Source organism: Pristiophorus japonicus, chromosome 13 (assembly GCF_044704955.1).
Source record: "Pristiophorus japonicus isolate sPriJap1 chromosome 13, sPriJap1.hap1, whole genome shotgun sequence".
NCBI classification, from domain to species: domain Eukaryota; kingdom Metazoa; phylum Chordata; class Chondrichthyes; family Pristiophoridae; genus Pristiophorus; species Pristiophorus japonicus.
In genome coordinates, this window is record NC_091989.1 from 13,787,634 (window position 1) to 13,813,142 (window position 25,509).

The 25,509-nt window shown below is 46.7% G+C and overlaps 1 protein-coding gene and 1 pseudogene across 27 annotated transcripts in view; one reads left to right on the forward strand and one right to left on the reverse strand.

Annotated features, from left to right (window-relative positions):
- celf2 (cugbp, Elav-like family member 2) overlaps nt 1-25,509 on the forward strand; it is a 654,485-nt gene that overhangs the window by 382,683 nt on the left and 246,293 nt on the right. The gene's annotated exons all lie outside the window — the stretch shown is intronic.
- Nucleotides 8,500-8,893, reverse strand: LOC139277945 (small ribosomal subunit protein uS8-like; annotated as a pseudogene).

Consider the following 25,509-nt stretch of genomic DNA (forward strand, 5'->3'; position numbering starts at 1 on the left):
GCATATAGGACGAAACTCTGCTTCAGTTTTCAAATAAAAATAACAACTTGTATTTGTATAGCGCCTTCAACGCACAGAAATATCCCAAGGTGCTTCACAGGAGCGCTATCAAACACCATGTGATACTGAGGCATACAGGGACAGGTGACCTGTTGGGGCAGGTGACCAAAAGCTCAGTGAAACAGGTAGGTTTTAAGGATCGTCTTCAAGGAGGAGAGCGAGGCGGCGTGGGTTAGGGAGGGAATTCCGGAGCTTGGGGACTTCCAGCTGAAGACACGGCCGCCAATGGTGGAGCGATGAAAATCAGGGGTGCGCAAGAGGCTAGAATTGGAGGAGCGCAGAGATCTCGGAGGATTGTCGGGCTGGAGGAGGTTACGGAGACAGGGAAGGGTGAGGCCATGGAGGGATTTAAACAAAAGGATGAGGATTTTAAATTTAAGACGTTGTTGGATCTGCATCTTTTGTTTGGTGTAAATTGCTGCTCGTTTATCTTCTGATTGGTATTGTTTTGTGACCCGCCTGATTAATTGCTGAAGGGAGAATTAATTGCTGGATACTCTTCTTCGTCTGAGGTCCTGGACAATGGTATCAGTACCATCAACATCATCATCATCATGGGCAGTCCCTCGGAATCGAGGAAAACTTGCTTCCACTCCTGAAGTGAGTTCTTTGGTGGCTGAACAGTCCAATACGAGAGCCACGGACTCTGTCACAGGTGGGAAATAGCAGTACAGCGTTCCGGTCTGACGTTGTTGGGGTTGTCCAGGAGGGTCCTGACGTTCCAGGTCCCGAACATCATTTTAAAGGGTGGAAGCTGCCAGTGCATGAATTCTTTTAACGTGGGGTGGTCGTTGCACACCAGCTACCACACGGGCTTGACAGAGCAAGATCTTGGTCCAATGGCAAGGGAATCCAAGACAATTGGAGACCTGGCTCCGTTGCTTGGGCCACACACACACACACACACACACACACACACACACACCCTGGTGTGAAAATGTTCAGTCGTGTCCTCTGAACCGTAATTCTAACTTTGCGAACAAAAGGACTAGAGGCCCGAGTGACCCCCGATTCTATTCCAACTTTTCGGGGCTGCTGTCAAAACACAGTAACTGGATGAGGGTGTCACAGGCAAGAAACAAATAACAGACGTGAAGTCATGAGCCACTGGGGGATGTTTTGCTAACTGCCAAAAGAGTCAGTCATCCCAGTCTAATCAACTGAGATTAGTTGCATTCAATGCAGCCTTCTTTGGGATTTGTATTATGCCACGAAAAGTCACCAGTGATTGCTTGATAGTAGCTGTTGAAGTATAGAATTTCGTTACGTGTTGCAGTGAAGTAAAGAGGGTAAAGGTACATTTATCATTTGATAGATTTCTATTAGGTACAGTCTTTTCTGAAGCGTCTACAGATCGTTTGTTTTTTTTTTCCTCTGCAGTATTTCTTTTAACTTAAATGTGGCAAAGTTGGAGACCGGCTGCCACAGTGGGCCGATTGCTGGCCCACAAAATTCTCTCGGCCACAGCCACTCAAAACTCATGCAGTGCACCGCAGCGTCGACTTGTACAACTGCCCCCAGTCATGGGAGAGTCCGCAAGGCCAGCAGTGTCAAAGTCCCATTGTGGACCTGTCCAGCTAGACTAGGAACACAGACAGTACACATGGGCTCAGGGCTCTGCCTGTACTTTATTGCAAGGAGGATGGAGTATAAAAGTAGGGAAGTCCTGCTACAACTGTACAGGGCGTTGTTGAGACCACACCTGGAGCACTGCGTACAGTTTTGGTCTCATTATTTAAGGAGGGTTATACTTCCATTGGAGGCAGTTCAGAGAAGGTTCACAAGGTTGATTCCTGAGATGAAGGGGTTGTCATATGAAGAAAAGTTGAGCAGATTGGGACTATACTCATTGGAGTTTAGAAGAATGAGAGGTGATCTTATTGAAATGTGTGCGATTCTGAGGGGGCTTGACAGGGTAGATGCTGAGAGGATGTTTCCCCTCATGAGGGAATTTCGAAATTGGGGGGCATAGTTTAATTCCGGGGTTGCCCATTTAAAACAGAGATGAGTTGGAATTTCTTCTCTCAGAGGGTCGTGAAACTGGGAATTTTCTACCCCAGAGAGCTGTGGAGGCTGGGTCATTGAATATATTTAAGGTGGAGATAGACAGATTTTTGAATGATAAGGGAGTGAAGGGTTATGGGGAGCGGGCGGGAAAGTGGAGTTGAGGCCAAGATCAGCCATGATCTTATTGAATGGCGGAGCAGGCTCGAGGGGCCAAATGACCTACTCCTGCTCCTATTTCTTATGTTTTTACCCGTGGGCTCAGGGTTCTCCCTGTACTGGTGGGCTGAGTGCTTTGCCCGTACATTTGGACAGACCACAATGGTTGCCTTGACATCGAGCATGCATATCTGTAATAGTGGTTTGGCTCTGAGGCCAGGGCTATCGTGAGATTGGAATATAAAATTGGGGTGGTTACAAACATGGTGAGCAATGGTATCTGCTGTTCAGTATTAGCAGTGAAATCACAAACGTGAACAGGATTTTGCATCGAATCACAAACCGAGGGGTAGTCTCATTCCTCCTTCCCTCCTGTGACAAAGCAGAGCTTCACGTTGTAGTGTCGGCAAGCCCAAGTCCAACCACGAGTTACCTTTCCCCATTAGGTGAGAGAAGATGCAAGAGACAGGGACCGAGGCAATAAAGCTGCATTTCTTTACAACGCACCCTCCAGTACTTAAGTGAATTATCACGTTACAGCTGAGAACTCACTGAGTGCAATCCTGACACGGAGCTAAATATACAAGTGTCAAAACCTGGGCTGTTGCTGGGCCGAACATAAACAGCTAAATCAATAAAACATTGTTTTAGAAGTCTTCAAGGCTAGTTACTACCATTTTAAGTGCTACATATATATATTGTTATTATGGTTTTCAGAACCATGATAATAAATAACCGAGATCTTTAATGCCGAGGAAGCAAGTGAACTGGAAAGCCCTGTAGCTACTGAAATGAGCGGCTGTACCATAGAAGATGAACATTTCGGCTCGCCAGAGAAAAGTACATTGAGGTGAAGGATTTAAAATGTGAGGGCAGGCAGGACCACAAACACTAAAGTGACATCTTAATAACAGCTCATGAAGATTTATAGCCCAGAAAGCACCCAGGCATGAATCATTGCGATGGGCACCAGCCCCCTTCCCTTGGGAAAGAAAGACTTGCATTTATATAGCGCCTTTCACTACCACCGGATGTCTCAAAGCGCTTTACAACTAGTGAAGTACTTTTTGAAGTGTAGTCATTATTGCAATGTAGGAAACACGGCAGCCAATTTGCGCACAGCAAGGTCCCACAAACAGCCATGTGGTAATGACCAGATAATCTGTTTTAGTGATGGTGAGGAATAGATATTGGCCAGGACCGGGGATAACATCCCTGCTCTTCTTTGAAGAGAGGTAAAATTTCCCACCCTGATCACTATGCAAGAAACCCTGCTGGATAGTTCATGGAGCCAGGGCGGGTGGATCAAGTTAAGGTACAATATCCGACATGATTTAATTGACTGGTGCAGCAGCCTCCAGGGGCTGAATGGCCTCCTCCTGATCCTAGGCGTGGCTGTCCAATGAGGTTATGATTAGACTCAGATTTCATGGCCTCTGGTGTTGCCTGGTAGAATGTGGGGTTTAGCCTAACCTGTCCAGCGGAGACAGGGGCAGGTTCAGGTCGGTGCCCTGTTTTACACCCTGCCTGAAGTCCATGGAGATTCAAATCGGGGCGAGGTGTAAAACGGTCGTCCGACACCAACACTCTGCTGTTCCCGCTGAGTGGGAGGGACAGGTTAAAATGGTCATGCGTGAAGGATGATGATTTGAGGGTGACGTACTGGAGGGGTCCTGAAGAGCCAGAGCCCAGCATGGGTCAGATCTTTGAGGAGGGGGAGGGAAAGAGCACAATAAAACCGAGGCCGATGTTTCAAAACGAATTCCATGTGCAGGGGTTCAAATATAAAACGCATACTGTAGTGGGAAAAAAATCAGAAAGAGAATTGAGTCGAACATAAAACAGAACATGGGAATATGCTGGTTTACTGGCAAAGAAATCAAATACAACTTGCTCCAAGAGAGATGTGATTTAGTGTTTGTTCCTGGAGGCTCACTCGGACCTTTGGAAATGTGCTGTGCGGTGAATGCTTTTACGACATGTTTAGACAGAAAGAGCCCAAATACTCAGCAAATGTTATTCCAGCAGTAAAACAGGCCCGTAACAGAAGTAGCCACATTCACTCGCTCCTTCATTGGAGCATGGGATTCAACGAAGGCCCATCTAATGGTGCCCAGCCTTGTGGGCGTGGCCATTCATCCTAGTGTTGGCTGTGGCTCAGTGGGTAGCACCCTCGTCTCTGAGTCACAAGGTTGTGGGTTCAAGTCCCACTCCAGGGACTTGAATACACAAATCTAGGCTGATGCTCACAGTGCAGTGCTGAGGGAATACTGCATTGTCGGAGCTGCCGTCTTTTGGATGAGACGTTAAACCGAGGCCACGTCTGATCTCTCAGGTGGAGGTAAAAGATCTCATGGCACTATTTCGAAGAAGAGCAGGGGAGTTATCCTCGGTGTCCTGGCCAATACCTATCCCTCAATCAACATAACAAAACCAGATTCTCTAGTCATTATCGCATTGCTGTGTGTGGGAGCTTGCTGTGCGCAAATTGGAAGCTGCGTTTCCTACATTACAACAGTGACTACGCTTCAAATGTACTTCATTGGCTGTAAAGCGCTTTGAGACGTCCAGTGGTCGTGCAAGGTGCTATAGAAATGCAAGTCTTTCTTTCTGAGGGTAATTGGCGTCAATGGGACGGAGAGAGCGGGAGATTGCGACCCTCACCCTGAGAGGTTTTCTGTACTGATCTAATCCCAGGATCACGGATGTGCACTGGGCTCTCTTGTGGCCCTCACTGGATAAATTCACAGAGCCGTACAGTTTGCTTTTTTTTTGAACCTTTTTTTTGAAGCTTTAATAAAGCTCCACAGATTGGCTGCCGTATTTTTTTTAAGAGAAGCCTTAAGCATGGCGCCCGTGTCTGGATGGGCAGGGTGCAGTTGGCTCTCTTGCAGGCGTGCAATGGGCGTTGTGGGAACCCAGGGCCTCCCAATGCAACCAGATGCGGGAGCTGGAAACTGCCCCATAATTTGTTTCCTCCAGCGGTTGCATGGCTCAGTTTCAAATACAAGTACTTTTGTTAAGCAGACATCGAAGTTTGGAATCGCAGCTAATTGCAGAGAGTGATGATGGCAAGAAATTAAATGGGATTGATTGTAAATTGAGAAGTGGGAATAAATAGCAGCGTTAAGAATTTTCCCCTCCTGGCTGTCGGACCCTGCGATGCTGGCAGTGTCAGTGCTCCAGTGACACACTGTGCCAGAGGTGCTAATGGCTACCCACTGAACATATTGTGCGTCTCCCTACAAATTCCACACACACACAGGCAGCTGGGCCCAGCAGTGTGCTCTGGAGACTGCTCTCCCACTCCAAGGCTCAATCTCAAGAATGGGCCGCCGTTTCTGGATCGTAAGTTGTCTGCTTTTTGATTCTGGTCTTGCTTTTGGAAATTGCTTTACCTCCTCCGTGTATGTTGCAGGGCTAGTTCCATGTGCCTCGAGAGCTGAAGGAGAGCAAGCTGAGAGGAGATATAATCGAGGTTTAATCGTAATGGCTTGTGTTGTCAGGGTGAACAAGGAAAGACCACTTCCTCTTGTTTTGTGGGAAGGGGGCAGTGAGCAGCCATCGATTTAAAACAGTCCCATCATCCTCGGCAGTCCCTCGAAATCGAGGAAGACTTGCTTCCACTCAAAGTGAGTTCTCGGGTGACTGAACAGTCCAATACGGGAATTACAGTCTCTGTCACAGGTGGGACAGACAGTGGTTGAAGGAAAGGGTGGGTGGGGAGTCTGGTTTGCTGCACGCTCCTTCCGCTGCCTGCGCCTGTTTTCTGCATGCTCTCGGCGACGAGACTCGAGGTGCTCAGCGCCCTCCCGGATGCTCTTCCTCCACTTAAGGCGGTCTTTGGCCAGGGACTCCCAGGTGTCGGTGGGGATGTTGCATTTTATTAAGGAGGCTTTGAAGGGGGTCCTTGAAACGTTTCCTCTGCCCACCTGGGGCTCATTTGCCGTGTAGGAGTTCCAAGTAGAGTGCTTGCTTTGGGAGTCTTGTATTGGGAGTGCGGACAATGTAGCCTGCCCAACGGAGCTGGTCGAGTGTGGTCAGTGCTTCGATGCCTGGGATGTTGGCCTGATCGAGAACACCGACGTTGGTGCGTCTGTCCTCCCAGGGGATTGGCAGGATCTTGCAGAGGCATCGTTGGTGGTATTTCTCCAGCGATTTGAGGTGTCTGCTGTATATGGTCCACATCTCTGAGCCATACAGGAGGGCGGGTATCACTACTGCCCTGTAGACCATGCGCTTGGTGCCAGATTTGAGGGCCTGATCTTCGAACACTCTCTTCCTCAGGCGGCCGAAGGTTGCACTGGCGCACTGGAGGTACTGGATCATTGGCCTGTGAATTCACTGTGAGGTGAGTCAGCTGGCAGCGTCAAGATGAAAACTCTTAAACTTCACATAATTGAGACTGAGTTTTGTTCCTGAGAGCGTAGGGAGCTGGTTCTCTGCATAAGGCTTGAAGCCTTTTAAATGCCCGCATCTAGCTGATGGGATTTGTGACTTGACTCGATCAAGAAAGATTACCTCACAGAAAATGGAGGGGACAAAAGCAAAAGATGCCGGAATCTGAAATAAAAACAGAAAATGCTGGAAATACTCAGCAAATCAGGCAGCATCTGTGGAGAGAGAAACCGAGTTAACGTTTCAGGTCGATGAGAATGTGAGAGTTGCCTTGTCTAGCGTGGCTTGGTATCTCAGTAGCATCGAGTGCCTGTTTGACTTTGAGTTCCCAAGCCAGTGCTGGTTCAGTTGATCAGCCAGTTGATGGTGTCTGTTGGCCTCTACTCTGTTCCTGCATTCTTACTCTTACTCTGGTAATTGTCAAGTGCATTACCTAATAACATAAGAAATAGGAACAGGAGTTGGCCATACAGCCCCTCGAGCCTGCTCCGCCATTCAATAAGATCATGGCTGATCTGATCATGGATTCAGCTCCATTTCCCCACCCGTTCCCCATATCCCCTTATCGTTTAAGAAACTGTCTATTTCTGTCTTAAATTTATTCAATGTCCCAGCTTCCATGGCTCTCTGAGGCAGCAAATTCCACAGATTTACAATCCTCTGAGAGAAGAAATTTCTCCTCATCTCTGTTTTAAATGGGCGGCCCCTTATTCTAAGATCGTGCCCTCTAGTTCTAGTCTCCCCCATCAGTGGAAACATCCTCTCTGCATCCACTTTGTCAAGCCCCCTCATAATCTTATACGTTTCGATAAGATCACCTCTTCTGAATTCCAATGAGTAAAGGCCCAACCTTTCCTCATAAGTCAACCCCCTCATCCCCGGAATCAACCTAGATAAACTTCTGTGAACTGCCGCCAAAGCAAGTATATCCGTTCGTAAATATGGAAACCAAAACTGCACGCACTATTCCAGGTGTGGCCTCACCAATACCTTATATAGCTGTAGCAAGGCGTCCCTGCTTTTATACTCCATCCCCTTTGCAATGAAGGCCAAGATTCCATTGGCCTTCCTGATCACTTGCTGTACCTGCATACTATCCTTTTGTGTTTCTTGCACAAGGACCCCCAGATCCCGCTGTACTGTCAGAAATGCTTTTAGAAAACACCGATCTTGAATCTGCGAAGCATGATCATGAAACGTGGATGCATTTTCTTTCTTGAGGAGCCGTAAATGGCCTTGGCTACATTTTTTGAAAATCTTGCCCCCCCCAATGGTAAGTATATGCATCGCCCAGTGTGGTACTGAGGCATGTACATCAGCAAGCTCCCTGGTCTGATCTCTGGTCTTTTTTGGTTGGCTGAAACGCAGTTGGGGTGGCACTGCAGATGCTAAAATTGACCTGGACATCCCGTGACTTGGGCTCCTGATTGCTATCCAGTAATCCCGTGAGGGTGGATGTGGCTGTTGAGCAAGGGCAAGGCGTATCAGAATTGACTCTAATTCCCACCACAATCGCAGTGCCCATTAACACTCATTGTCTGGAATTACGTAGAAGATACAGCATAGAAACCGGTCAATTGGTCCATGCCGGTGTTTATGTTCCACCTGAGCCTCTTCACGCCCCTCGCCAGCTAATCCTACTGGCGTTGCCCTCTATTCCGATCTCCATCATGTGTTTATCTAGCTTCCCCTTAAATGCATCTGTGCTATTTGCCTCAGCTACACCCACCTTGTGGTACTGAGTTCCACATTCTTTGGGTACAGGATGGTCACTTGGGTGAGGACTTGGAGGACAGCAATATAACAACAGCAACCTGTATTTATATAGCCCCCTTTTTCTTTTCGTTTGAATGTTTTATTATAGGCTGCTTTCACATGTTAGAAAAAGAATCCTAGGATTTTTCCTCCTGTATATTTTCGCTTGGCCTCTTCGTGGTCCATGATGCCAGCTGAGGTCGTTAGAACGAGGTACCCAAACTGACGGGAAGGCGGGAGACCATTTTGTCACCTTTTCGAGTTCCTTTACTTGAACATCAAATCTGGGGCTAATGACACCGCACTTGTTCGATCTGCCTGTGAGATTAACAACAATTTTCCCACCCCTGTGGTCGTCGATAATCTCAAACTCTCCAATGTAGCCATGCTTCACCATTACAGTCAGGAATCTCACAATCACTTTGGAGCATGGCTGGATGAGAACATGGCATTTTCCGCGTTTCTCGGCATCGTTGATGCTTGTAAGGACACCGGCAAGAACATTCAAGCGCACCATAATGCCAGTTCGTCAATATGGGGGAATGTACCCAGGTGCTTCCCAGAAGCGAAAACGGACACTGCGCCCAAGAAGCAGATCACTAAGAAAGGTGAGCAGAAGCTGGAGTTTTATGGAGGGTCTTGAAGGAGGAGATGGACAAACAGCGGGGTTCAGGGAAGGAGTTCCAGAGCCTGGAAGCCTGAAGGCCCGACCAATGGTGGGGTGAAGGGACGGAGAGAGGATAGAGTCTGAGAGTTGGAAAGTTTTGGTGGGGGGGGGTTGTCGGGCTGGAGAAGGTTAAGTGTCTTCGGGAAAGGAAGAAAATTGCAAAGTTTGAAACAGTTACTTGGCACCATGCCCTCAGCTTCCTATCACTCCAGCAGACCCCGATCAAGACTGAACCAACAGGTTTTTTTCCTCCTCTCTTTTACAATCTGTAAGAGCCTTACAGAAATTAAAATTCATGGGGAAAATGGAATGAGGGGGTGAGGGAGGGAGTGCTGGAGCATGTGGTTAAATGCTTCAGAAGTCGCTTAAGGTAAGGCTCGCTGCTTCAGCTTCCACTGGTAGTGCATTAACAGAACAAACCTGCCGCAGGGCATCAAAGCTCATCCCCCCCGCCCTTTCCTAAAACAAAAGGCCGCCTTCCTTTCTGTCGGAGGAACAAATGGTGTAGAGTTTCACTTCAGAAGCCAGCATGTGGATGAAGATTCCAACAACTGTTATTCAGGAAAAGAAAATAAATCTGTATGCTTTGTGTCATTAAAGAGCCCCCCCCCCCCCCCCCCCGCCACCCTTCCCCTGTTTTGAAATAATGAGAGCCAGGTGGAGAGCATAAAATTCACACAATGTAAATGTGTCTCTTCATCCTATAATTGCTTTTTGAAAAGGTGGGAGTAACACACCATGCAAAGTGGCCAGGGGGCAATGATTAGGTTAAGATAGAAGATAAATGTCAGCATTTCAGTGGAGTACATATTTAGTCAGGTGGGCACGGATCTCATTTGGTACATTACTTGGGTGTTGCCCTTGAACTGCACAATATCTGCTGCACCAGACGCTGCCATATTTTGTTTTATGATTTAAAATTTATTACAAATTGTGTAGAGTCTGTACAATCCATTCATGTGATGTTATCATGACTTTGGCAGCCATGTTGATAACACATCTGACAAGGTCATTGGACAATGATATCTCTTTTAAAAGCCAAGAAACAGTGTAGTTGACATGGCTCTTGAACATAAGAATTATGAGCAGGATCAGGCCTTTAGCTCCTGCTCCGTCATTCAGTAAGACAATAAGATCACGGCTGATCTTCGACACATTCCCGCCCAATCCCCATATCCCTTGATTCCCCTCAAGTCCAAAAATCTGTCTATCTCAGCCTTGAATATACTCACTGACTCAGCATCCACAGCACTTTCAGATAGAGAATTCCAAAGATTCACAATCCTCTGAGTGAAGAAATTCCTTCTCATCTCCGTCTTAAATGGCCGACCCCTTATCCTGAGACTGTGCCCCCTAGTTCTTCTCTCTCCAGCCAGGGGGAAACAACCTCTCAGCATCTACCCTGTCAATCCCCCTCAGAATCTTATGTGTTTCAATTTGAGGAGGTTTGAAGTACAATATGGAATTGGATCACTTTGCCCCTCGCTTTGGATTCAAATTCAGAAAGCCTCAACTAATCATTAATCTACGAATGACCCTTTGTGATGCTCGGTTGGGCTTGATGGGGCAGTGAAATGGAAGAAGCCTATTTTTCCCTTCTCTAACTGTTAGTCATCCTGTCAACTCATCAGCATCGATGACGGCCCTGAAGCATTTCAAACCAGTGCGTGCTGCTGACTGAAAGAAAGAAAGTCAGACTTGCATTTGTATAGCGCCTTTCACAACCTCAGGGCGTCCCAAGACACTTCACAGCCAATGAAGTACTTTTACTGTTGTAATGCAGGAAGCACAGCAGCCAATTTGCACACAGCAAGCTCCCACAAATAGCAATGTAATGATCTGTTTTAGGTGAGGGATAAATATTGGCCACGGCACCGGGGAGAACACCCCTGCTCTTCGAAATAGCGCCATGTTATCGTTTACATCCACGTGAGCAGGCAGATGTTTTCCGTCTGATCCGAACAATAGCACCTCCAACAGTGTAGCACTCCCTCAGCACGGAGTGTCAGCCTAGATTTTTTATGCTCAAGTCCCTGAACCCACAACCTTCTGACTCGGAGGCAAGAGTGCGACCAATTGATCCAAGGCTGACAGAGTTGTGAGGCTGGGTTACATTAACAGAATATAATAACAGGAAAAATAACTGAAATTCCCCAGCAAATATAGTAAATAAGTAAAAGCTCACAAATCTTTCTGGGGAAATAAAGTTACCATTCTTCCACATATAATTGCATTGTTTCTGTGGCAAATTATCTTTGAATCTGTAAAGAATCGATGGTTGAATGTTGACAGTATATTCGGGGATCCTGATGGCAATTGTAGCACCCCCATCACCACCTCAGCACAAAACGGGGGTCAAAGCAGGAAGGGTGGGGATGGTCCTGCTCTGTCATAAGAACATAACTACGGCCCCTCGAGCCTGCTCCGCCATTCAGTAAAATCACGGCTGATCTACCTCAACTCCACTTTCCCACCCTATCCCCATATCCCAGGCCCACATTGTTCATATGCCAGGCACGAGACTCCCAAAGCAAGCGCTCTACTCGGAACTCCTTCACGGCAAACGAGCCAAAGGTGGGCAGAGGAAACGTTACAAGGACATCCTCAAAGCCTCCCTGATAAAGTGCAACATCCCCACCGACACCTGGGAGTCCCTGGCCAAAGATCGCCCTAAGTGGAGGGAGGGCGCTGAGCACCTTGAGACTCATCGCCGAGAGCATGCTGAAATCAAGCGCAGGCAGCGGAAAGAGCATGCGGCAAACCTGTCCCACCCTCCCTTACCCCCAACGACTGTCTGTCCCACCTGTGACAGGGACTGTGGTTCTCGTATTGGACTGTTCAGCCACTTAAGGACTCATTTTAACATAGAACATAGAAAATAGGTGCAGGAGTAGGCCATTCAGTCCTTCGAGCCTGCACCGCCATCCAATGAGTTCATGGCTGAACATGCAACTTCAGTACCCCATTCCTGCTTTCTCGCCATACCCCTTGATCCCCCTAGTAGTAAGGACTACATCTAACTCCTTTTTGAATATATTTAGTGAATTGGCTTCAACAACTTTCTGTGGTAAAGAATTCCATAGGTTCACCACTCTCTGGGTGAAGAAGTTTCTCCTCATCTCGGTCCAAAATGGCTTACCCCTTATCCTTAGACTGTGACCCCTGCTTCTGGATTTCCCCAACATTGGGAACATTCTTCCTGCATCTAACCTGTCTGAACCCATCAGAATTTTAAACGTTTCTGAGGTCCCCTCTCATTCTTCTGAACTCCAGTGAATACAAGCCCAGTTGATCCAGTCTTTCTTGATATGTCAGTCCCGCCATCCTGGGAATCAGTCTGGTGAACCTTCGCTGCACTCCCTCAATAGCAAGAATGTCCTTCCTCAAGTTAGGAGACCAAAACTGTACACAATACTCCAGGTGTGGCCTCAGTGAGGCAAGAGTGAAATCAAGTCTTCCTCGATTCCGAGGGACTGCATTGATGGCTCAGTACCATACCAGGCAATGCATTTTACCACGAGAGAGCTGGTGGGAGAAGCAGATTGACCTTCCCAGGTTTCTTTTTTAACTTCTCAAAAACTCTTTTAGTGCGACAGTGGACTCCTGACCTCAGTGTCCCTAAGCAAATACTTGTGGGTAATTGGCGATAAAGCCCACTGAGATCCAAGTTCATGCCAGTAAATGTGATTGCACTTGGTACAGAAAGAATGTTTCACGGGGAGATAAGGAAACAATGTTCATCTTTTCATGTTAAGGATGACCTTCTAGCTCACTGCTCACTTCTAAGCTGTTGTGTCATCAGACTTCACAGGACAAAAATAGTATTTAATATTTCTCTGCACAGGAACTTCTTTGTAGGTCACAGGTCTATAGAAAGTGACCTTTCTTTATGTGAACAGAAAAATAATTTTAAAAATTTGACAACTGTACAGGCTGGGGCAGAATATTCAATAGGGCATTTGAACTTTTGTTATTTCTCTCCCAATTTTTGCCGCTGTTCTGAAGAGGGATGGCTTATGCTTAGTTAACCACACTTTCCAGCGGGAGTCACTGGATAACGATCGGCAGAGGGAGTTCTGGGCTGATTTTCTCTTGCTCTTTCCTAGCCCATAGTCACTGTGGCCAAATGAACCACATCGAGTGCTTGGCTCAGCTAAGATCCAGGGGCACTGCTGGTATGTATGGCTCTGTTATCCCTCCATGGCCTCTGCCTTCCCTATCTCTGTAACCTCCTCCAGCATTACAACCCTCCGAGAACTCCGCGCTCCTCCAATTCTGGCCTCTTGCCCACCCCCCCACTTCCTTCTCCCCATCATAAGCAGCGGCGCTTTCAGCTCCTTAGGCCCCGAGCTCTGTAATTTCCTCCCCCCCCACCCCCCCACCCCCGCCAAACCTCTCCAGCTCTCTCTCCTTTTAAGATGCTCCTTAAAACCTATCTCTTTAACCAAGCTTTCGGTCAGCTGTCCTAATATCTCTTTATGTGGCTCGATGTCATATTAGCTGATACTGCTCCTATGAAGCATCTTGGGGAGTTTTACTATGTTAAGGGCTCAATATAAATGCAAATTGTATGACTCCTGGCACTTGCATTTACACTGTAAGCTGTGAAGAGAGCTAGCTGGCTGTATCATTACTAAATGTATATAAGGAGACTTGGGGTCTCGCTGACAATTTACATCTATCAGGCAGTGATCATAACTGTTCTTCTGTGGGCATGGTTGCACATAATTGGGATGGATTTTACGGACTGAATTCCACTGCTCTGTAAATCTGTTGAGCGAGAGGTCAAGTAGCAGATACTAAGATTTTAAATTTAATCTCAAGTTATCTTTGTTTTGTTTTCAAATCTTCAAACGCATGTCAAGATGGTCACGTCCGTGCCGATTCTCAAGAGGCAATGCCAACTTCTCCGTACTAGGGCACATTAAAGCGTTATTCCCTGATAAAGTGCAACATCCCTACTGACACCTGGGAGTCCCTGGCCAAAAACCGTCCTAAGTGGAGGAAGTGCATCCGGGAGGGCGCTGAGCACCTCTAGCCTCATCGCCGCGAGCATGCAGAAATCAAGCGCAGGCAGCGGAATGAACGTGCGGCAAACCAGTCCCACCCACCCTTTCCTTCAACCACTGTCCCATCTGTGACAGGGACTGTAATTCCTGTATTGGACTGTTCAGTCACCAAAGAACTCACTTTAAGAGCGGAAGCAAGTCTTCCTCAATTCCGAGGGACTGCCTATGATGATGATTCCAGTAGTGAGCTGCACTCCCAACAGGGGACAGCTCTCTTATGAAAAGGCTAAAGCGGCTACCCACAGAGAAGGCAGTGCCCACGGTGTGATAAAAGTTTTATGTCACTTAGAGCTCTGGTCAGCACTGAAAATCGGGACGCACCGCTCGCTGAAGGCCTCGGACCAGAAATGAAGCCCCTGAGGGTCACGCCCAGTCATCACCATTGGCTGGGGTTGCCAACACTCCAGGATTGTCCTGGAGACTCCGGGAATTAAATATAATCTCTTGGGCTTTGCTGCGAGCAAACCTGGGATAAAATCAGACGAGAATTCAAAAATGTTTTTTTTTTTCTTTGAGCACTTCTGTTTACTAGTTATAAAACCATTGGAGATAGGGGAGATGGCTGCTTGATTATGTGAGGTGGTTAAAGGGGAGGAGGCCATGTGATGAACACCTGGAATACTGCATGCAGTTTTGGTTTCCATATTTACGAAAGGATATACTTTGGAGGCAGTTCAGAGAAGGTTCACTAGGTTGATTCCAGAGATGAGGGGGTTGACTTATGAGGAAAGATTGAGTAGGTTGGGCCTCTACTCATTGGAATTCAGAAGAATGAGAGGTGATCTTATCGAAATGTATAAGATTATGAGTGGGCTTGACAAGGTGGATGTAGAGGGGATGTTTCCACTGATGGGGGAGACTAGAACTCGAGGGCATAATCTTGGAATAAGGGGTCGCCCGTTTAAAACAGATGAGAAATTTCTTCCCTCAGCGAGTTGTAAATCTGTGGAATTCACTGCCTCAGAGAGCTGTGGAAGTTGGAACATGAATAGATTTAAGAGAAATAGACAGTTTCTTAAACGATAAGGGATTATGGGGAGCGGGCAGCGAAGTGGAGCTGAGTCCATGATCAGATCAGCCATGATCTTGAATGGCAGAGCAGGCTCGAGGGGCCGTATGGCCTACTCCTGTTCCTATTTCTTATGCTCTTAACTCCAGGAATATGTTCAGAGTTGGCAACCTTACCCTAGATTGGGCCAGATTGAGTAGATTGGGCCTATACTCTCTGGAGTTTAGATGAATGAGAATCTCATTGAAACGGACAAGATTCTGAGGGGGATTGACAGGGTAGATGCTGAGAGGTTGTTTCCCCCTGGCTGTAGAGTCTAGAACTAGGGGGCATAGTCTCAGGATAAGGGGTCAGCCATTTAAGACTGAGATGGGGAGGAATTTCTTCACTCAGAGGGTTGTGAATCTTTGGAACTCTCTATCCCAGATGGCTGTGGATGCTGAGTATATTTTTTTGGACTAGGGGAATCAAGAGATATAGGGATTTGATAGGAAAGTGGAGTTGAGGTCGGTGATCAGCCATGATCTTATTGAATGGCGGAGCAGGCTCAAGGGGCTGAATGGCCTTCTCCTGCTAATTCATACGATTGGATGGTTTACACATTAAAATACCATGAGAAAGATGCATTCCAGGTGCCATCCTGGGATCTTTACTCCGTAAAATATGGTTCTGAAAGCTTGACCTACAGTAAGTCCCTGCACTTCAAGGTAATTCATACAAAAGCAAAATATTGCGGATGTTGGAAATCTGACATAAAAACAGATAGTGCCGGAAGTACTCATCAGGTCAGGCAGCACCTCCTAGAATCGTAGAATGGTTACAGCACGGAAGAAGGCCATTCGGCCCATCAAGCTCTCTGTGGAGAGAGAAACCGAGTTAACATTTCAGGTTGATGGACCTTTTGTCAGAACTGGAAAAAGTTAGCGATGTACAGGTTTTAAGCAAGTACAGGGGTGAATTAGAGGGAAGAACAAAAGGGAAGGTCTGTGATTGGTTGGAAGGCAGAAAAAATTAAATGACCAAAGGGACGATGGGGCAATGTGAAAGGAGGTGATAATGGGACAAGTAAAGAAACAAAAGATGAATCTAGAAGAGGTGTAAATGGGAATGGCAGAATCATGTATGTGAAGCTGTTGAACCATATCTGAGATGCAACGAGGCGCTATATAAATGCACCAGTTCTATCTATGCTGGAAATCTCAACATGTCAGGCAGCATCTATGGAGAGAAAGCAGAGTTACCGTTTCAGGTCAATGACCCTTCGTCAGAGCCGACCCAAAACGTTAACTCTGTTTCTCTTTCCACAGATGCTGCCTGACCTGTTGAGATTTCCAGCATTTTTTGTTTTTATTCCAGATTCCAGCATCCGCAGTATTTTGCTTTTGCACCAGTTCTATCTGTCGCATTTGAAATTTAGATATTTGTGTAAAACTTAGGTTAAAAAATGTCAAATCTGTTGTGGCTCCATTAAAGAAAGAAAGACTTGCATTTCTATAGCGCCTTTCACGACCACCGGACATCTCAAAGCATTTTACAGCCAATGAAGTACTTTTTGGAGTGTAGTCACTGTTGTAATGTGGGAAACACGGCAGCCAATTTGCGCACAGCAAGCTCCCACAAACAGCACTGTGATAATGACCATGTAATCTGTTTTTTTTGTTATGTTGATTGAGGGATATATATTGGCCAAGACACCAGGGATAATTCCCCTGCTCTTCTTCGCAATAGTGCCATGGGATCTTTTACATCACCTGAGAGAGCAGAAGGGACTCGGTTTAACGTCTCATCCGAAAGACGGCACCTCCGACAACATGGCACTCCCTCAGCACTGTACTGAGTGTGTTGGCCTAGATTTTCTTGTGCTTAGGTCCCTGGAGTGGGACTTGAGCCCACAAACTTCTGACTCAGATATGAGAGAGTGTTCCCCGCTGAGCCACAGCTGACACTTAAGAACAGGGAAGGAGAGAAAAGTAAACCCTACACACGATAAACCGTCTGGCAAACAGCCTTGCAGGAAATGAATTCAACATTTCCACAGCAGTCACCCATCCAGCTTGGCCACCAAGTTCTCGTCCATCTGCTCCATGGTAATCTTTCCTCACCTGAACTTTGCCTTCATTGGCAGATTTCCCCTAAGAAGAGGAATGCTCCAGTTCCTTTTGTTTTTGTTTGGAATGCGCGGGGCTGCTGCGTGCACTGCTAAACCTGGCTCCCTTCATCCCGTGCGTTATCCCCGAAAACTCCGGGCAAATTGGATCGCGAGCTCTTCGCCCTGGACAAGGGAGCCAGATTTAACGACCTAACTGCTTACAAAGGCAAACCTCCCAATTAAAATCATAGCCAGTCCCTCGGAGTCGAGGATGACTTGCTTCCACTCTAAAAGCGAGTTGTCAGGTGGCTGTACAGTCCGATGCAGGAATTACAGTCTCTGCCACAGGTGGGGCAGGCAGCGGTTGAAGGAAAGGGTGGTGGGTGGGGAGCCTGGTTGACACACGCTCCATCCGCTGTCTGCGCTTGCTTTCTGCTCGCTCTTGGCAATTAAAACCAGCCCAATTATAAAAGCGGCTTAAGTGCGTTAAGGACGGTTATCTTGAGCTTTACTCACATTAACACCTCTTGAGTATAGGCACATTATTCCTGCACTATTCAGTCACTAATGTGATTTGTCTCCGCTGCTGTTGGTTCAATAAACCTGGAATCAGGTCATTCCCGTTTCCTCCCGCAGTGAATGTTATTTCAATTCAAGTGGGGTTTTTTTTTGTAACTTTTCCATTTCAGTTTCCTTAATAGAAAAAGAAATGTCTTATTTGTTTCGAAACAATGTTCTCAATCGTGCTACCATTATAAACTAAAGAATATTGTGAGATTATCCTGACAAGATATGCCCATGTCCTCCAATCTTCTTGTGATTGTTATTTACTGCACAGTGTATCAGAACTAATCAAGTAGTGTAATGGAAGGTCTGCTGAAGTATGCCACCTTGTTAAAATTTGTTTACAGGGGCCTTCTGGAAATCCTCATGGTTCTGAATATTGTTGTCAAGTGTCCAATTACCCCAGTGGAGGTTTTTTAAGCATTGTAATGGTTTCTGTATGCTGGCTTCTTTCAAAAGTAGCTTGTATACTTTCAAAGTAATCGCAGAGGAATTACGAGAATTTAACAGATTACCTCCTCCTTTATAATACGAGGAATGTTTGCCAACAGTAAGTTTGAGGTTTGCGGGTTTGCCAAACCGCTTGTGCTTTAGTGATCTGTCTTAGTGTAGGTGATTTGTCAACCGTTTGCCGGTCAGGTTGCCCAGCAATTACAGATGTCATTAACCTCACTAACTTCAAAGTTAATGCTTTGCAGAACAGCTGAAAACATCAGAGCATAAGAAATAGGAGTAGGAGTAGGCCATTTGGCTCCTCGAGCCTGCTCCGCCATTCATCATCATCATCATCATCATAGGCAGTCCCTCGAAATCGAGGGAGACTTGCTTCCACTCTCAAAATGAGTTCTTAGGTGCCTATACAGTCCAATATGAGAATTACAGTCTCTGTCACAGGTGGGACAGACAGTGGTTGAGGGAAAGGGTGGGTGGGACTGGTTTACTGCACGCTCCTTCTGCTGCCTGCGTTTGGTTTCTGCATACTCTAATAATTAAGATCATGGCTGACATGAAGGTGGCGCACTCTTCGTTTGCCTCTGGAACCACGGTGTATATCCAGTCGATGTCGATGGGTTGAAAATGGTCCTCTCTTTGCCAGCTGTAAGGATCTTTCGATGAGACATTCAACCGAGGCCCCATCTGCTCTCTCGGATGGATATAAAAGATACCATTGGCACTGTTTCGAAGAAGAGTAGGGGAATTATCCCCGGTGTCCTGGGACCAATATTTAGCCCTCAATCAACACAGCAAAAACAGATTATCTGGGTCATTATCACATTGCTGTTTGTGGGAGCTTGCTGTGTGCAAATTGGCTGCCGCATTTCCCCTATTACAACGGTGACTGCATTCCAAAAGTACTTCATTGGCTGTAAAGCGCTTTGGGACGTCTGGTGGTTGTGAAAGACGCTATATAAATGCAAGTCTTTCTTTCCTGTGTGACATGATTTTGGGCACTTGGCAAACCATCCAGTCCAAGATCATTATGATTGGGAGTTCTTCTCGCACATGTTTCTAAACATATCCCGTAATCATTAATCCACATTTTCTGGTATCCTCTCTCATCCAAAATCATCTTTGACCTTGATTCCCTTTTAGAGTTGATAAAAATGGAATCAACAGGATGAACTGAAAATCCTGTAAGGCTCTTACTTCATGTTATTGATGGATTGAATTTCTCTATGGCCGACCATTTCGACAGTGGATACAGGGACAGAAATGTGCTTTGGCAAAATGGGCGGAATCGCACGGGCTGCCTTGTTACATAGGATTATGCGCCCTACCTGATATTGGAACTGACTAGCGGGCAGGACGGCCAATATACCACCGCCCGTCTTGTTATACCACCCTCAAGGAGAATGTCTACCCCATAATATTCACTCTGGCGTTGGGAAAGGTAAAGAAAGGATTGGTTGGATAATTAAGAACAACAGCTTGCATTTATATAGCACCTTTAACGTAGCAGAACATCCCAAGGCGCTTCACAGGAGTATTATGAGATAAAAAATTTCACACCGAGCCGCAGAAGCAGAAATGAGCGCAGGTGACCAAAAGCTTGGTCAAAGAGGTAGGTTTTAAGGAGCGTCTTGAAGGAGGAAAGAGAGGCGGAGAGGTTTAGGGAGAGAGTTCCAGAGCTTTGGGCCTAGGCATCAGAAGGCATGACCACCAATGGTTGAGCGATTATAATCAGAGGAGCGCAGACATCGCGTGGGGGGAATGGAGGGGGGCTTGTGGGGCTGGAGGAGATCACAGATAGGGAGGGGGGAGGCCATGGAGGGATTTGAAAATAAGGATGAGAATTTTTGAGACGGAACTGTTAACTCCCCCACTGTGTACTCCTGTGTAATAAGGCCAAATCAAGCACCGATGGGTATAATATTGAATATCTTTTGTGGTAACCCATTTGTTTTTTTTCTTCCTTTGACTCCCTCCTCTCCTGATGATGCTGGCTCTTGCGAGGGTTCAGTTCAGTTGGTAAGCAATGTCCCCCTGTAAAGTGCGCTGCCTCCTGCGCAGCCTGCCACTCGCAATGCATGTGCGGTATCTGCAATGTAACAACTGGTGAGTGGCCTACGTGGGACCTCTCAGACCACCAAGTAGCTGTGGGCACCTTAGCAGGAACTCTGTTGGCAACGGCTGCCTCCAGGACTTTACCCAAGTGGCCATTTTCCCGGTGTCCTCGATACTGAGCGTCGGCATGCTACTCAACCATGTGGCTCATTGTAGCCAAGCCCCGATCTGGCCCTCAGCTGGCATCCATACAGGCACGCTTTCCATCAAGGTGGTGATCAGGGGTAGGAAGCCCGCCTGATATTTGCCCTTCCTAGAGTCCCTACCCCTGGAATCCATTAACTCCATACAGGCCAGTGACTGAACTGAGGGCTTAGCGGATCTGTCTGGCTCAACACCACATCATATTTATCGGGGGGGGGGGGGGGGGAGCTGGTCACAAACGGATAAAGCAAAGGAGCGGACATAATGAAAGCACAAACAAAAGGGCGGGGAGGTGGGGGGGTGGTGTGGAAATTGGGAATCAGCCGCTCTGGCCTGCTGATGTTGCTTTGGTTTTAATATATTATAACTGCACCTTGAAGTGCGATTTTTATCCTGACATAAGTACCAGTGAGCACATGCGGGTTTTATTCATTGTGTTTCCGTGTCTCCAGAGATGGTTTCTTCATCTGTTCTCTGGAATGTAATTATCTTGGCAGAACAACAATGCCCAAATGTCGTCCCATCAGCTGGTGTGATGACAGCATGTCACCCCTCCCTTTGCGCTACACTGTTGTTGCAGTTAATCGTTGTGATTTTGTCAATTTTGTAAATGCCAAACACACACAACAGGTAAAGGAGGTATCCATGGAGAAACGAGAAGAAAGAAAGACTTGGATTTATATGCGCTTTTCGTGACCACCGGACATCTCAAAGCGCTTTACAGCCAATGAAGTACTTTGGGGCGTAGTCGCTGTTGTAATGTAGGAAACGCGGCAGCCAGTTGGCGCACAGCAAGCTCCCACAAAGAGTGATGCGGAGGAGGGGAAGGGAAGGCTTCCTCACATTCCTGACTAAGCCCAACTTCCGATGACGATGTTCATTATTATCCCGTCGCTGATTGGTTTGTTTACTGTTTGTTCTTCGTAACACAACAGTGAAAATTTGGCAGGGCTTTGTGGAAAGAGTAGATGAGTGGGACTAAATGGATAGCCCTTTCGGAGAGGCACAATGGGCCGAATGGCCTCCTTCTGTGCTTTATCATTCTATGATAATCTGCTATACAATAATTGCAAAATTGAAAATAAGTTTTTTTTTTAAGTGTAAAGAAAACACATTTATTTGCAACAGAGCCTTCAAGATGTGGCAGACTCCATGTACCTCATGGTCCTGGGGTTGTCGGCAAATCTCATAAAGTCCTACTCATAAAGTCCTACTCATAAAGGAGGGCACAACTAGCACAAAGCAGCGTTGCATTTATAGACTTGCATTTATATAGCGCCTTTCATCTCAGGATGTCCCAAAGTGCTTTACAGCCAATGAAGTACTTTTGAAATGTAGTCATGTAGGAAATGTGGCAGTGAATTTGCACACAGCAAGGTTCCACAAACAGCAATGTGATAAAGACCGGATAATCTGTTCTAGTGACCGGGGATAACTCCCCTGCTCTTCATCAAAATACTGACATGGGACTTGACATGGGACTTGAACCCACAACCGTCTGACTCTGAGGTGAGGGTGTTACCCGCTGAGCCACAGTTGACACTCGGTCAAGATGACCCACTTGCTGTCTAGGCTCGCATATGAAGAATGATCGCTTGAGCAAAGTCCTGCGGGGTGCCCGTGCCCAAGGAGTCAAACTTCCAGCAAGAATCAACACCTCCAACAGAGGAGGAAAAAAAATACAGTTTCTCTGCACATGAAAGAGATATTTATCATCAAAACATACCTTTTGGCTTGTTGTAAAAAAAACTACTCTGAGCCGCGGAGGCTTTAAATGGTTGACAACAAGATAAATGCTTGCATTTTCAGTCAATGAAGCATGCAGGCGTTCAGATAAGGGGAGTTTGTCAGTCAAATGTTGACTGACGGTGCCCTTTCCACTCAAATTCCAGCTGGCATTTAGTGGCATTATCGATCTGGAACATCAATACTGACAAAATACTGTTCACACAACTTGTCACTGTGAGGATCAGATTGTGTTTGTTACTCTCTAAAATAAAGTCATGGACACGAAATGTGTCAGCAGGCACCTAGTGCATTTAAGGACCAGCGTTTTTTTTGGACCAATTTTTGCCTGAAGGTATTGGCTTTGTGCTGGGATGCATTTCCACGGTCGCGGCAGATTTTCTGGTAGCTCATCCGACAGCAGCGACCGGCACCAGTACAGTGCCTTTAACAGAGCAAAATTTATTAAAAGAGAATTATAAAGGAGCTATGTACGGACGTGCGAAAATGGAGAGGCTAGGACCAGCTGCCCTAAAGTTCGCGGACATCAAGCGGGAACTGGGTGAGAGAGTTGGGGAGGTGACTGAAGGCCTAGTCGAAGAGAGGTTTTGAAGATGGGCTAGAAAGGAGGAAAGAACTTGCATTCCTATAGCGCCTTTCACAACCTCAGGATTCTGTTGTAATGTGGGAGTCATGGCAGCCAATTTGTGCACAGCAAGCTCCCACAATCCACAATGAGATACATGGTCAGATCATTTTAGGTGTTGGTTGAGTGATGAATATTGGCTAGGATACCGGAAAGAAAGACAAACTTGCATTTATATAGCGCCTTTCACGACCACCAGACATCTCGAAGCGCTTTACAGCCAAGGAACTACTTTTGAAGTGTAGTCTCTGTTGTAATGTGGGAAACGTAGCAGCCAATTTATGCACAGCAAGCTCCCTCAAAAAGCAATGTGATAATGACCAGATAATTTGTTTGTATGTTACGTTGATTGAGGGATATTGGACAGGACACCGGGGATAACTCCCCTGCTCCTCTTCAAAACAGCGACATGGGATCTCTTGCGTCCACCAGAGAGAGCAGACGGGGCTTCGGTTTAACGGCGTCTCCGACAGTGCAGCACTCCCACTGCACTGGAGTGTCAGCCCTAGATGTATGTGCTCAAGTCTCTGGAGTGGGGCTTGAATCCACAAGCTCCTGATTCAGAGGTGAGAGTGCTACCCACTGGGCCACGGCTGACATTTTGAAACGTAGCAAAGTGGAGGGATATCGGATGAGAATGCAGAGGCCTGACTGCTGAAGATTGTTATCAGTGTGCAATGGAGGGAGCTCTGAGGACTCTGGACTCAGCCATCACTGGAAGGTAGAACGGTACAGTAGCAGCAACTCGAGGTATCAGTTCCCCAGGTAATGAGCAAGGATTAAGCTGAGGCTGTTCTCCTTGAAGCAGAGAAAACACTTGGGTCACCCAATTGAAGGTATCTAATGAAGGAATTTGAAGGGTTCAAATGCCAGAGGTCAGAATCAAAAACATGTGCTCTCAAGTGACCTGAGGCTGGGGAGCGCGGCCCGAAACTGGACTAAGCAGGAGATTAGGGCCTGGGGAGTTCTCGGCTGGAGATCAGGGCAGGAGTGAACTGAGGTGATGAAGTGGAGTGACTACACCAAGCATCAGATACATTGAGTCACTGCACGCATCAGTAGGACTCCAGAGAGAATGAGGGAAACAGGAGACACGTGAAGAGATTGAAAAGCTGGATAAGCTGGTGTGCAGGGCCTTGCGCTGGTGTGCAGGGCCTTGCACTGCCCTCCGGGTATCCTAAACCAAGCCATACATCTGTGAACAAATTCCAGGCATGCTCCTTTGAGAGTTGAGGGTTTTAGGCATCGGTGTCGACTCTACCTCATGGATCTTTGGCTTTGGAAACCAATCAAATTGTAGAAAAGTGGGAGCCGAAGGAACTCTTTTTTAATATTATAGATTGGGAAGTCATGAACATAAGAAATAGGAGCAGGAGTAGGCTATTCAGCCCCTCGAGTCTGCGCCATCATTCAATAAGATCATGGCTGATCTTCCACCTCAACTCTACTTTCCCCATATCCCTTGATTGCCTTAATATCCAAAAATCTATCGCTCTCCGTCTTGATTATACGCAAAGACTGAGCCTCCACAGCTCTCTGGGGTAGAGAATTCCAAAGATTCACCACCCTCTGAGTGAAGACGTTTCTCTTCATCTCTGTCCCAAATGGCTGACCCCTTATTCTAAGACTGTGACCCCTGATTCTGGACTCCCCAGCCTGGGGAAACATCCTCCTTGCATCTACCCTGTCAAGACCGGTAAGAATGAGAAAGAAGGGAAACTAGATGGAACTTTTCACCTGAATGTATAAAGCTTCCCAGCCTCGAGTTGCTTAAGGCCCCGTTCCTTAGTCTTGGGCCACAATACTTCTGATTTTGTCCTCTGAAATCATTTACAAGGGAGGGGACATGGAAGGAGGCAGTGTACATGGGTTTAAAGCCATTCAGATATATTTTTGGGGAGAGAAGGGATTAAGAGGTTTGGTGAGCAGCCAGACAGTTGGGATTGATGTGACTGTTTATTAGTCTTAGTCCCTTTTCTTGTTCCTAAAATGTTGTAATGCTGAGGCTGTGGAGAATATACAAGGATGTTATGCTCTTGTTTTAATTGCTGCTGTAGCTAGTTTCGGGATACCCATCATGTAACAGGCTGCAGTGAGCGATATCCACACCTGGAGTACTGTGTACAGTTCTGGTCTCCTTACCAAAGGAAAGATATACTTGCCTTTGAGGGAGTGCAACGAAGGTTCACTAGACTGGTTCCTCTGGGATGAGGGGATTGCCCTATGAGGAGAGATTGAGTAGACTCAGCCTACATCCCCTGGACTTTAGAAGAATGAGAGGTGATTCAATTGAAACATATAACATTCTTAAGGGGGCTTGACAGGATTAATGCTGAGAAGATGTTTCTCCTGGCTGTGGAATCTAGAACACGGGGCTGCAGTCTCAAAATATGGGGTCGGCCATTTGGGACTGAGATGAGGAGAAATTTCTTCACTCAGAGGGTTGTGAAGCTTTGGAATTCTCTACCCCAAAGGGCTGTGGAAGCTCAGTCATTGAGTATATTCAACACAGAGTTTGATTAATTTTTGAGATGAAGGGAATTAAGGGAGGGATATGGGGAATAGGGCGGGAAGGTGGAGTTGAGGTAGAAGATCAGCCAGGATCTTATTGAATGGCGGAGCAGGCTTGAAGTGCTGAATAGCCTGCTCCTGCTC